Consider the following 14,834-nt stretch of genomic DNA (forward strand, 5'->3'; position numbering starts at 1 on the left):
GTTCATATTATTAATTATATTGTTACTTTTACTGATTTAATGTAAATAAGACTTGATATGAGAAGTGAAGCTGATTTCTTGTATTCTTAAAGCCATTGAAATAATAACATTAAGTTATTTATTAGACCACCTAATCAATACAAAATCGTCTTGGATGATTTACATATTTACATATTTATGTAAATCATCCAAGACGATTTTGTATTGATTAGGTGGTCTAATAAATAACTTAATGTTATTATTTCAATCTAATATCATCAATACGGACCAAAAATGATATTTATTACATGTAATAATTCTTAAAGCCAGCCAGGCAAACAAACATGCCAACATCTATTTTAATCTAAAGGTGAAAGTAGCTACGTTAGTAAAGGACATAGTTTCCTTAAAGAAAAATCCCACATTATACGTTCACCGAAGAAACAATTTCCCAGATAAACCGTCCACAAATTTCAGTCCTATCAACGCTAAATCCTCGATCAAGCGTTCTTCAAGAAACTGTATATCATGAAAGGAATTCTAAGGCATACTTATAGTTCTTGGCGTGATAATTAGAGCTGTAAGTCTACTGTACTGAAAAAGCAACCTGCAGTGAACTTGCATAAGGGACCATCTTAGCATCCCATTCGGGTGGTATTGTTTAGAGAATCCTCGGGAATCATAAAGCAGACAGTGGCCACATCAATTGGAAGGAGACAGCGCATTTCGACAGCTCTACTTGAAGACGGAACAAGTTTTGATTGTATCGCTGGCACTTCCCTCAGAGCACTGTATAGTCACTGAGCTTTCAGGCAGGAATTGAAACTGCTCCTTCTTAACACAAATCTAGTATTTTAATATTATCGTATATGATTATGTTATCAAGACCTGAACAGATGTTGCACCTTACATATATAAAGCCACAGGAGGTCTTGGGATTGACTATTACTGTTATGGTCCTAATATAAGACTGGGAATTTTACATTTTTATGTCAAAATGTCATAACAACTGCAGTCGTTTTATTTGCGCATGTTACATTAAAAAAGTTTTGTACCATTTTTCACTCGTACTGACCTGTGCAGCGAGCGCGCTTTCCAGCTGAGCTCAAGGTCACGAAGAACCGCAATTTCTTAAGTTTTGATGATATATTTTTCTCTTTCCAATTTGATTGTGATTAGTGATGGGCAGAAGTGAATATAATGCATTTGCAAACTTTTGAGAATCAATACTTACATTTGAAACCATATTCTCAAGTTCCAACATAACCTGTAATTGTTGATGTAGGCCTAATTTACACGGTACAAGATTTCCAGAAACTTACTACGAACAGTACACCGGTGACCAAATTACAATGGAAGATTAAGAAAAGAAGGGATTTCGCCATCATGTTGGGTGCATTTGTTTCTAATGTGCTTTATTTTATTAAATTAGAGAAATAAAAATTACTTGTGGTCGATTGTTGTGTGGCCTGGCGTTAGTAGATTTTTCAAAGAGTTTGGATGATCAAAGTTGCTGAACTGAAAGAAGTTTTCATGGAATACTGACAAAGTTTCCTTGGTAAAACTGAATATAAACTATTGAGATAATTAACTCGCGTACTGGTAATTAACAGCCTCCGTGGCTCAGACGGCAGCGCGTCGGCCTCTCACCGCTGGATACCGTGGTTCAAATCCCGGTGACTCCATGTGATATTTGTGCTGGACAAAGCGGAGGCGGGACAGGGTTTTCTCCGGGTACTCCGGTTTTCCCTGTCATCTTTCATTCCAGCAACACTCTCCATTATCATTTCATAGCATTTATCACGCATTAATAAATCACCTTGGGAGTGGCGACCCCATTGTAATAACAGCCCATATATGTTTCATTCATTACATCCCTGACCCGGTCAATGACTGGAAAAAAAGGTTGTAGGTTTTCATTTTTCACTGGTAATTAATGGCTGAAGCCGGTCACGCGATCTAATTTGCCTGCCTCTCACTCAGAGGGCTCGGGTTCAATTCCCAGCCAGGTCAGGCATTTCTTTTTATTTTTACCTGGATATAAGGGCTGGTTCCAGGTCCACTCAGTCTACGTGATACCTTTAATCGAGGTGCTATTTAATGGTGAGATGGCGACTCCGGTCAAGAGAGCCAGGAATAACGGCAAAGAAGATTGGTCATACTGACCATGCATCACCTCGTAATCTGCAGGCCTTCGGGCGGAGTAGCGGTTGCTTGGCAGGTAAAGGCCCATTAGGGCTCAAGTTTGGTTTAGTTTAGGAGTGTTTGTAAGATTATAATTATACATATTTCATTTCTGTAATTGTTTACATTCATTCCCGGATTTTCTGTTTTCCTGTGTTGTACTTTTTTCTTTTCATGGCCCCTACAAAAATGGAGAATTGAGGTTCTACTGTATTTTCAGGTATATTTAGGAGAGCATATTTGTTGGATACTAGATCTTGATTTATAGATGAAAATGAATTACTGTATTCAATCACGTTCTCGCCCATTGCAGAAAACTTTAAGTTTCAGTTTCATTGATCTTGATATGTCCTTTATAACAAATTAAGAAACTTCCTCCAGTTTGGACAATGTAACTAGCATCACACTAATTGCATTTTAACTTTTAAACCCCAACTGTGAATATTTATTGTTTTCATTAAAAGTGTGCATATTATAAAGTAATTTGGAACTGGTGTTGTTTGTTTTGCAGGCGATATTCAGGTTCTGTTCTTTTAATCTATGTAATGTGATGTAAGTTACTATTTGTTATACCTTGCTATTAGAACAGGAAGTTCTCATCATGGCCTGAACAAGTATTGAAAATGGATCAGATCACAGGTGACATGCTGGCAAGGTCTCCCTGGATTTCTACTGAGGAAGAAAGGAAATGTTCATGTTGTAATACAGCACATTACACAATATAAAGAATATGATGTCTTGTATGAATATTTCTCATACCTGCAACCAGCCACCATTCTGCGCCCTTTGTAATGCTGCCGAGGAACATACTCCGGCTCCATAATCTGTCGTTTACGCCTTTGGAGTTCCTTCCGTAAGGCTTCTCTGGTCACTGCAATAAAATATACTTATTACATATTCTACCATAATATTCAATAATCAATCAATCAATACTGATCTGCATTTAGGGCAGTCGCCCAGGTGGCAGATTCCCTAGCTGTTGTTTTCCTAGCCTTTTCCTAAACGATTTCAAAGAAATTGGAAATTTATTGAACATCTCCCTTGGTGAGTTATTCCAATCCCTAACTCCCCTTCCTATAAATGAATCTTTACCCCAGTTTGTCTTCTTGAATTCCAACTTTATCTTCATATTGTAATCTTTCCTACTTTTATAAAAGCCACTCAAACTTATTCGTCTACTAATGTCATTCCACGCCATCTCTCCGCTGACAGCTCGGAACATACCACTTATTAAATAACACTTGTATGTTTTACTATTCATCCACCTATTCAATACAATACAATTTTAAAAAATTAGAACATTGTCCTTATCAAAACTGTTGACATGAAATTAATATATTAGATGGTACATGTTTCGCCTATCAATAGTAGGCATCATCACCCATCAAAATCACGCGAGTTATGAACAAATTTGATTTCCAAATTTACCGCAAGCCTTCATTTACTCCAATAACTATTTAAAAAAATGCCTTTGCTGGCAAGATGTAGTGTTTACAGTGCACTATGTCTTCTGGTATGGGCTATATCAAATTTGTTACTTTCACTGACCTGTCTCAGTCTCATCCTTGGCTTTGACAATATGAAAATGACTGAGGTATGAGTGATACTAGTAATACCATTCCTTATGCAGCCAGTCCCTGTTATGAATGGTGAGAAAATATTGCTCATGTCGGTTGGTGCATGCATTTCAGTGGGCTTGGCATACTGATATGTAATAGCAACTGCTGGCTCGGTGAGGAAAGCAACAGGAAACTACCTCACTCCTCATTTCCCTAGTATCCGGCTCCATGGCTAAATGGTTAGCGTGCTGGCCTTTAGTCACAGGGGTTCCGGGTTCGATTCCCGGCAGGGTCGGGAATTTTAACCATCAGTGGTTAATTTCGTTGACATGGGGGCTGGGTGTATGTGTCGTCTTCATCATCATCTCATTCTCATCACGACGCGCAGGTCGCCTACGGCAGTCAAATCAAAAGACCTGCACCTGGCGAGCCGAACTTGTCCTTGGACACTCCCGGCACTAAAAGCCATACGCCATTTCATTTTTCTTTTTCATTTCCCTAGTACGCCACTTCAGTGGTGCCTAGGCTGTTTATGACAGCTGTTGGCAGAGCTGCAGAGGATCAAAGCAGCCTTCGGGCTGAATACCCAACATTCATACATACAACTATAAAAAACGAATCTTTGCACCCAAATTCCCATAAACAAGCCACTTATTACAGTTTAGTATACAGAGCATTAAAAATCCCTCTTTCACCGAATAATCTAAAAAATGAATTAGATTTCATAAAAGAAATAGCCAGATTCAATGGGTTCAATCTAGATATGATCAACAAAATCATTAATAAAGTCGGACTAAAATTAACCACAAACCTTTCTCCAATAAAACCCAACAAACCGAAATTCGCAAAATTCACATATACCAACCCAAAAATCCATCAAATCACCAATCCCTTAAGAAAACACGAGGTAAAAACGCTTACACAACGCAGAATACAAATCGAAATTTATTTTTTAATCACAACTCAGTCAATTCAACCAATAATAAATATTCAAGCTCGGGTATATATAGACTCAAATGCTCCGTATGTAATTTTTCTTATGTTGGTCAAACTGGCCTCTGTTTTTCAACTAGATATGCAGAAAATTATAACGCCCAAAAACATAATAAGTTCTCTGCAATGAGTAACCACATGAAAGAAACAGGTCACAAATTTACTACAATAGATCAGGATTTACAAATTTTAAAAAGAATTGAAAAAGGTAAGCTCATGACAGAATACGAAAACTTATACATCTTCTTAGATCAACAGTTTAACAAAGACAAGAAGTTAAATGACGTAATAGATAACAAAAGTCCTCTTTATGAACAGATTTCAATTCTATTACAAAAACCATTCCTTCTGAATAATAAGTTTTACAAAATATTTAGCACCAAATCCGTAAACACGCCCGCCAATCTAACACACACCTACCCCCCTCCCCTCCTCCCACTGCCGACAACTCCTCCTTGCGCGCAGCGAATGGGCCCTCAGCCACGCCTTCTCAAGCTCAGCCCCCTCCACCAAGACTCCACAAATACAACACGCGTAGTAAGAGCTTGGCGACTGCCAGTTACTCTAAAACTCTCAATGTAAACTAACATCTCAGCGGTCAAAGGGGTAAGTGTCAACACTCTTCATTTAACTTCCACTATTCAGCCCCTTAATTCCAATTATGGTTATTCATTAAATTTTCAAATTAACTCTTTAATTACTGTGACCTGTACATTATTTGAGGGAGTCCTTCCTGTCTTCTGTGAGAATCCTAATTATCTCCCTCAAACTCTCCAACTCCTCCCTCATACCTCTCAAAGCCTCGCCACACCCACAGTTCGTACACTCGCGCTCCTTAGCCATTTTTTACGGAAAAAATTAAAATAACTTATTTGCAAAAAATAAATGAATGGAGGATATATTGTCTGGGATAGTACTCAAAGATCACACAACAATAAGGTAATTACTATACGACTACACTACAATACTACTTTATTTTTTATCCTACAACCCCTAACAGGATAAAAACTGCTGTTAATTACTGAATATCTAAAGGAATACGCAAGAACTACACAATTCCAAACTGCAATTATGCCTATCCTAATTACAACAATTGGTTGTTGAATTGAATTGGTTGCGGGCCCTAAACTCAGGCTGCTACATCTTGCTGTCTGAATAATAACGTCATCCCCGAATATATGTTTAACAACCTAATTAATGCAAGAATAATTCTGTGGAGTAAATATTGCCAATGTCAGATCTTAAGTACTTTGAAACAGTTCTCAATTCTTTGCTGGATTATCTTTTCGGAAGCCGTTCACAGTATGTAAGCCTTCAATGCTTACATGTTCATCTGCTGTGTCTGAGTCACTGTGAAACTACAATACACAAGCTTGTTGTCCATGATGTTATGTGTTGTAACAGTTCAAATCCCGTTACAAGATAATATCTGTATTATTATTATTATTATTATTATTATTATTATTATTATTATTATTATTATTATTATTATGTCCATATTATTATTATTTTATCTGTGAGATTACCATTATTTTGTTATAATTATTATTCAATTCCCTTATGCAATGCTTGTCGCTTGCGTATTTGTAATTGAGTGTATGCATATATACGTATACTGTATGTAGATTAACATTAAATACCTGTACAGTGAGAGTTTCGATGTATCAGATGTGGATGTGACGTTGTTATATTGCTATACTACTGGCGATTCTGCCAAGTCATTGCCACGTCATGGCTACGTCATCGTGAGCTTTTAGCAATCTGCTCAGAGACTCAGCCGCCCCAGGGGATTTCACCATTACATGCAACAGCTTGAGGCGTTGTGGGAGTATGTCACTGTTATTTCTGGAGATTGCGTAGCTGTGTCAACGAACGTCTATAAAAGGAGGCTGCATATTGTAGCATCAGTCATTAGTTAAACGGAAGCTGAACAGTGAAGAAGTCTACTGGATGAAGAGGCCTCAGTCGGTCAGTCAACAAGTGTGAACGAGAGATGGAAAAGACTCAGTGAGCCATTAATTATTGGTCATTGAGAGAGTGAGGCCAAAGGTTGGTCGGTCACTTAGTTGAAGATACGGACGCAAGGGCTTACCATGGATTCAGAGAGGGATACCACCTGCAATGAAGTAATACCATATTGACTTACAAAGAAGTCAGATGATATGGAGAAGAAACAGTCACAAGGATGTATCACCAAGTTAGGCGTGACACATCTACAGTAAACACCAGATCAAAGGAATACGTCATAATTACACTAAAAGTGTTGAAGGCACAGTCAAGTGAATCAGTGAGGGAAATATTTTGTATAAATTGTTAAATGTCCGGTCAAGAAGAATTCAAATTCATGCCTAGTTTCTTTCAGTTGCAATGTCATAATTTCATATTCTCATCTGTTTTATCGCAACAAGACTCACTATTTTTTGATATATTATTTAAAGAATATATTTTGTTCTATCAAACGAATTCATAGTTTTATTTCAATGACAGTAAAATATCTTAACCTCAAAATTAATGGGGAAACCGAACGCCAATCTCCTTTTCCCAAAACTTATTTGGTATGTTGTCAAAAGTAAGCTTATTACCCCACACCCTAGAGATAGTCAAGATTCTCATTCTATTATTGCTGCACTGAGTGGTAGCTGGCGCCCTTCAAATAACGTATGTGTAAGTAAGCAGGTAAGAAGTAAGTGTGAGTCCAGGGTTCGACGATTGTGTATTTTATTTAATGAATGTTAATTTTCATAATTTTCATGTTAAATGCAGATATTCAGATTTTTCAATATAAAAGCAGTTTAATATGTTTCAAAAATTAGTCAGCGATTTAGGAAAGTCTCAGTGTAACGAGCAAAATCACATAATTCATCTGAAATAATGGTATTTTTTGTAACTGTTTGTACCAGGCTATCTTGCTAATAGCACCAATGCTTGAAATAACCATACATTTCCAGTGTTCTAATTTGGTCTAAATGCATAGTTTTAAAGAAGAAAGTATGCCAATAGTAATCTTAAACTATATATTCTATGACTCAACCAGTACAAAATCATAATCTAGTCAACAGATGAGTACTTAGATCAAAGAACTACGAGACTCATAAAAAGGAGAATTCTCGTAGTCGAACATCTACTGTCTGCCAAGGAACTATGAGAATCTCAGGGTCAATCAACAATGCCTTTTAAGAGAGTGCTTCATTCAACTAAGAAATTTTCTGTGATTTGCAACATATCTTACACCCTGCAGCAATTCAAAACAATACTAGTGATAAGGAGTCATAGGTACCATTTTACAGAAACAAAGAGACCACTTCGATGTCACAGTTCCTTGACTGAATTGTCAGCATAGTGGTTTTTTGTTCAGTGAGGTATCGGGTTCAATGCTGGGTAGGTTTACACATTTTAGTTACATCTGCTTGGTTATTCTGGCTTGGGGAATGTGTGTTTGTATTTGTCTTAATACTGCATATACTTCTTTCTCCATTTATTTATAACACATTACAGTGCTAACTACCAAAGAAATACGTAATAGTTGCACACATATTTTACACTGGTCTGGAATCGGAAAAAGCGTCCGAATGCCAGGCCAATCCCAAGTAAACTGGGACTCTCTGATTCAAAAAGGCTCACATACACGCAGAAAATAAAAACGTGAGAACACGAGAGTATATAAGTCGTCTGAAGAAACAAGTTCATTAAGACGGGGAACAAATGAACGTATTATCTTATAAAACATCATATCATTTGTAATACTCCAATCAGGGGCGTAATGAATATGATATGGGCCTGCCTGCCAGCAGAAGCTGAATAAAGGAAAAGAAGGATGATGACTTAAATGTGTTGTATCCAAGTCAATGACCAGTAATTTTAGACGTATTACATAGAGAGGAAAGTGTCAGATATTTGAGGTCAACTTCACAACTCAAGGAAAATAATTAGAGGTTACTGACAGTACAATGAAGTTACAATAAAGATGATTAAAAAAAAGCAAAATAGATGATCTCCTCCCCATTTTTTCAGCCGTCAACACTACTGAAGTGTCCATGGCTTCATGTGAACGAGCCTTCAGCTCAATGAATGAAATTGTTACTCCATTAACAAGGGATCTTTTAGTGAAACAAGAAGCAGACTTAATGTTATTAATCCTACACGACCCACAGCCATATACACTAAAACGTGGGAAGACTTGGCTGTCATCGGGAAGACGTTTAGCAGATAACCTCAATTTCCAGAAAAGGAAAATGACGACAGAAACTCAACCCTGTGAATCCACGAGGAGAATGCTGAAACATTGGGTGAGTACTACTAATTCATATATTCTAACGAAAGCCCTGGTTTCTATGTGTACTACAGTGGAATCCTGTTACTACGTTCCCCAGTAACACGTTTTCCTGTTAATCACACTGAATTCTAGAAGTCCCTGTCCCAAGCACTAAATTTTATGTAAACTATTGCTTTAGCATGTTTTGGCCCTCCTGCTTACTACGTTCTAATTTGGACATCCTTTATTCAACATACTGGCCAGTCCATTCGCATTTGTCAGTCCAGTTTGACTTGCAGCCAGTGACACGCTCGCATGTTAATGATGCGATGTGTGTTAGGGTGAGAGAGAATGCTTAATTACCCTTACAGACAGCTGCTGCCATGCATTTTATGTTGTAAACATTGGAACATGCCCTGGAGCGTTAACAGACTCCTTTCATGACGTCACACATGTTCGGTTTTCTCCGCTAGCATTCGGAAAAAAAGTCGAGAGGACGGCCACCTTCTCACTTCTGCATATAGTACAGCATTAGAGAGAGATAGGCATTCATTTGCTGTTTAAAGCATCATCTCGTTGAATTCTGTTGTGGTAATCTTCACTTCTAATATCATACACACATCATTATTCCTCATTAAGTACTATGACTTCGATTTCTGTTCCACTGAAACAGTATGAATCTTCCTGTAACTGCCAACAACCTCATTCGAGCGGCATCGGGTTAGATCGGGCCAAGATTAAGTGACTGCCTAAGCTAACATGGTAGCAGTCGAGAGCTCAGCTCAGTTTAGCACCGAGTGTGCTCCCTGTAGTGTAATCTATTCATACAGTGATGATAGCTTGCCTTATAGTGATATAGTGTTCTTGGCTAGTTTTATCTGGGCACTATTTACATGTTTGCAATGGAGAGGAAGAAAGTGAGGCAAGTAACAAACAGTGAAAAACTACAAATCCTTCAAGAAGTGGGTCAGAATCCAAATATGAAGCATGTGGATGTAGTGCAGAAGTTAAATATTCTTCTGTCAACTTTAAATACAATTGTTACCAAACGTAAACTGATAGAAACTACTTTTAAAGAAGGGTAAAGTGATCAAAGAAAATGTAGACGCCAAGTTCAGTTTCCAGAATTAGAAGAAGCTGTTCTAAAGTGGTTTGTGCAAGCACGAGCTTCAAACGTGCCAGTATTTGGGGACAAACACAGTGACCTCTCCACACACCACTACTCTACAGCAGCAGCCCGCTGTCTATTAGCGGCTTATAGAATTTACCACGTCTACTGTAGCTGGAGTTGCCAAATCGTCTCCTGCACTTGACACAAAGAAAAGGTAAAGACTGAACAGAGCGATCTGGCAACCTTGCCACACCAAACAAGGATCATTTAGAACTCATTAACTCAGCAGGGTGCAGGGTGTGATTAAATGTTGGTTTCCAGCTCGCTTCCAGGAACTGAAGCCATCATGTTTCGTCCCCAAGTATACCATGATTCAAGATCATGCAACGCTTATTGCACAGAAGATGGGACTCGGTGATTTTAAAGTATCTAATACCTGGATTGACATATTCAAGAATGGACACAACCTAGTTTATAGATGTAGGCAAGGCGAAGCTGCTGACCTGGATAATGACACTACACTGAGAAAAACTATGAAACATGGAAAACTACCATGCTTCCTGTGATTTTGAAAGACTATACCCTGACGATATTTTAAATGCAGATGAAGGGGGATTGTTTTATCATCTTCTTCCAGATAAAACCCTGGATATGTAAGGGCACAAAGTGTCACGGTGGCAAACTTAACAAGGAAAGCTTACAGCTCTCCTGTGCCATAATGAAAGTGGAACCGAGAAGTTGGTACCAAGGGTTATTGGAAAAGCACGCAATCCACGATGTTACAAGAATGAGCGATCTTTTCCATTCAAGTGCACTTCTAACATGAAAGGATAGATACCTTCCACAGTATTTGAAAATTTCTTATGTGCATGGGATCCAAGGCTTGGCGTAAGAAACAGGAAAACTGTAGTCTGCATTGATCAGTCTCCTGCTCATTCCCCAAATGTTTCTAATTGGGGAACATAAAGATCATTTTCCTCCCAGCAAACTGTACAAGCTACAGCGGTTAGACCAAGGCATAATACGGTGCATGAAGCAGAAGTATAAGTAAGACTGCATGGGATTCTGTGGGGCGAAACGCTATTCGGAACTGCTGGTTACTGGTCACCTGATTGTCGCACTATTATGACTCAAATACACTGGGACCAGAGTATACAGAAATTTTGAGAGGGGAAAAGCTTCTTAGTTAATATAAGGCTGTAAAAGCGTCACCCAAGGGTAGCTGGCGTTTTCTTCTCGTGAGGGATGGATGTAGGTTTCTACTGATGCTTTCACGGCCCCTACTTATAGACATGATACTGTATAGGCTTTTGGGCTTATGCCGTGTCAAGAAAATAAGGTGAAATTCTTTATGCTTCACAGAGAACTGTGCTCTGCGTCATCAGAAGAAAATCTCGACTGTCCATGAGAAAGGCTTCTTAAACAATGATTTTTTGAAATTTTGACATTATAATAGAAGTTGAAATGGTGCGTTCATTCGTCACCAGATGGCTCCCCGGATGTGGCAAAGTGCTAGCGTTCGAAGTGGAAGCTGACCAAACCATCAGAATCAGTCTAAGAGGGTCACATAACATGTGTACGTAACATATGACATTGACAGGTGTATGAAATTGACACAAGCCTGGAATGGAACATCTGGCAATGAGGAACGTATGAATCTGGAAAACACCGAGACGAAATAACAATAGTGAAGGGGCAGGGAAGGGAACTACCTACATAAATCCTTCATGGCTGGCAAACATTATCCCCACTTTTACATCCTGGGGTATATGAAATTCCCTGTACTCGCGGTAAAGTATACATCGGCCAAACACGCCGGTCCATTGGTACCCGTTATCAAGGAACATGAACGTAATATTCGTTTCAACCAGCCAGACAAATCGGCAATAGCTGAGCACACTCTATCGTCAGGTCATGATGTCATGTTCCAAGATTCTAGAGCTCTTACCTACACTAGACACTACAGGTCCAGGATTATATGGGAAACTGTGGAAATACGTAGAAATCCTAACAATTTTAATAGGGACACTGGCTATCAATTAAGTAATACCTGGTTGCCAGCCATTAAGGATTTACGTAGGTAGTTCCCTTCCCTGTCCCTTCACTCCTGTTATTTCGTCTCAGAGTTTTCCAAATTTTTATGTTCCTCATTGCCATTGCTAGCGCTGTACCACGTCTGGGGAGCCATCTGGTGACGAATGAACGCACCATTTCCACTTCTATTATAACGTCAAAATTTCAAAGTCATTGTTTAAGAAGCTTTTCTTGTGGACAGTCGAGATTTTCTTCTGATGTCGCAGAGAACAGTTATCTGCGAAATATAAAGAATTTCACCTTATTTTCTTGACACGACATAAGCCCAAAAGCCTATACAGTATCATGGATGTATGTTTATTGTGTTCGCGCTGATGACGTCACTCTAGATGATTTTTCTCAGAGTCAAGAATGGTGCCGAATAGCAGGAGAGGTCACTTTCAAAACATACGTCAAGGTTGATGACGATGTTCCACTATGTGAAACTATGACAATATATGAAATACTTGAAGAACAGAAGATGGAAAAAGCATCAGTGCAGGACGAAAGTGATGATAAGCAAGATCCAGAGAGAGTTCACACAGCGTCAAAAGTGATGGAGGCAATGGGCATAGTGAAACAATACATGTGTAGTTTTAAAGCTGATGATGAAATAATGACTTGTTAAACAGAATGGAAAGAAAGCAATCAACCACACAAATGTATTTCAAACAAGTGTAAATATTCGTGTTCAACTGGGAGGTAAGATATATTATCAGAATTAAAGTTCATATACTGTCATTCATTTTTACGTTATTTATTCCCCCTGTAAGTCACTGACAAACCTATTTTTATGTTATGACTGTAGTAGTGCATGTAGTTAATTCTTAAGATCGGCTACTTCACACGCACATCTATAACACAATTTTTGAAAATAACTTTTACACGTTGTAAATAGAGTATAGCTTTCTCGGTAGTATGTTTTCCCACTTTTGACACCCAAATTTTTCCGTCCCTTCCAAAATGTTCTACAAAGTTCCATTGTATTAGCATTTGATGAAATTACTTGCCAAGGGAACAATGGAGAGTTAACCTTCAGTTGGTGTGAACAGAATCTGTTCTAATTTGGAATATGATCCCTGGAAGGTAGGATTTTTACATTTAAATAAGTGGTTTTGTCAGACTTCACCAAATGGCCACAAAGGAGATGTTTTAACTTGCACTATAGGAGCAACAAAAAAGGAATGAGACACAGAAATTCCACATACACATATTATAGACTGTTATGCCTAACAGCTTTCAGCCTAAAATTCTCTCCGGATAAAAGAAAGTTTCCAGAAATGCCAATTTGTAACTAGCCCTATGCTCTCAAACCTAATGTCATTGGCCATGGAAGAGAACAAGAGTTGACCCAGGAAGATCCAATCGGAAAGATGAAAGTAAGGAGACTGGCACAAATAAATGGAATCATACCAGGCTTAGCTAGGGGCCCTGTGGTCACCAATTCATGCTCCAAAGTTGAGAGACCTTTCAGTCAACCCTTACAACAGGCAGGGGATATATATTCTACCAACCCAACCCCCCCAGGAGGTATGAGAACACTATTATCCTTGGTAATCTATCCTCCTCCACACATCTCACGTTCCCTCCACTGATGCATACAACTACAGCTTCACCTATCGAGTTAATTCCTAAGTCAGAATTTCTGCTCACTTTGACTGTCTTCTTGCCACTGTTCCCACCTACTTGTACCAGCTTTCAGCCTAAAAGTCTCTCCAGATAAAAGAAAGTTTCTAGAAATGCCAATTTGTAACTAGCCCTATGCTCTCAAACCTAATGTCATTGGCCATGGAAGAGAACAAGAGTTGACCCAGGAAGATCCTATCGGAAAGATGAAAGTAAGGAGACTGGCACAAATAAATGGAATCATACCAGGCTTAGCTAGGGGCCTCCTTGTCTATTTTGTCACTTCCAACCTATGAATAATTCTGAGTCCATCCAAAATTCATTCAAGCACACCAAAGTTATTTTAAATACATACCAATGTAAAGATAATTTTGTCCGAGAACTCACTTCCTTGTTACAGTATACCACTGGTCGTAACTGAGAGCTAAACAGCATTGCTTTGTTATTCATTGATTCCATTTCAGTTATTATACTACCATGTGGGGAAAGTACAGATCTTAAATAGGCACTTGAAATGATACACCTGTTCCAGTCTTGTATTTCTATCCAACATTTAATCCTCGTACGTTTCTTCCCAATTGACATGACTTTAGTCTTGATAATGCTTATTTTCAGTTCCATACTCAGTTACTAAAAAACCAATACCTTGAACTACAGGCAGGCCTTACCTTTATAAGCCCAGTTTACAACACTTTGTGAGAGACAAAGTAGGTAGAATCTTAAACATTCAGGATATACTGTGGTATCCTTAACTTTATCTTATCCCTCAGGAATGTTTGTAACTGGCTACACTATACAGTATTTTAATGTCTTACTAGGAGATCTTGACAATGTGTCCCCACTGATCTGATCCATTTTTTCATACTGCAGGCTACGGCGAGAAATTTCACTGGTTCAAACTGTGAGACACAACTGCCACCCAGTAATAAGAAAATAAAATGTCAGTATTTCGAGAGTGCTTCACAAGCTTGGGATCTCATCTCCATAGTTTCTTCGTTCTGTTGCTGTTTCTCACAGGTACAGGTCCGCAGTATTCTCCATTCCTGTTATAAAGGTC

General features: G+C 38.5%; 1 long non-coding RNA gene across 3 annotated transcripts in view; it reads right to left on the reverse strand.

Moving 5' to 3' along the window:
* Positions 1-14,834, reverse strand: part of LOC136875608 (uncharacterized) — an 84,769-nt gene that overhangs the window by 42,901 nt on the left and 27,034 nt on the right. For 2 of the 3 annotated variants that reach the window (XR_011018416.1, XR_010860490.2), the window contains 2 exons: positions 2,923-3,034; positions 2,737-2,835 (listed from right to left, as the gene is read on the reverse strand). This is a non-coding gene — a long non-coding RNA (uncharacterized lncRNA). The remainder of the gene's footprint in view (positions 1-2,736; positions 2,836-2,922; positions 3,035-14,834) is intronic. The other variant, XR_010860492.2, reaches the window with a different exon arrangement.

Source organism: Anabrus simplex, chromosome 6 (genome assembly GCF_040414725.1).
Source record: "Anabrus simplex isolate iqAnaSimp1 chromosome 6, ASM4041472v1, whole genome shotgun sequence".
Taxonomy (NCBI): domain Eukaryota; kingdom Metazoa; phylum Arthropoda; class Insecta; order Orthoptera; family Tettigoniidae; genus Anabrus; species Anabrus simplex.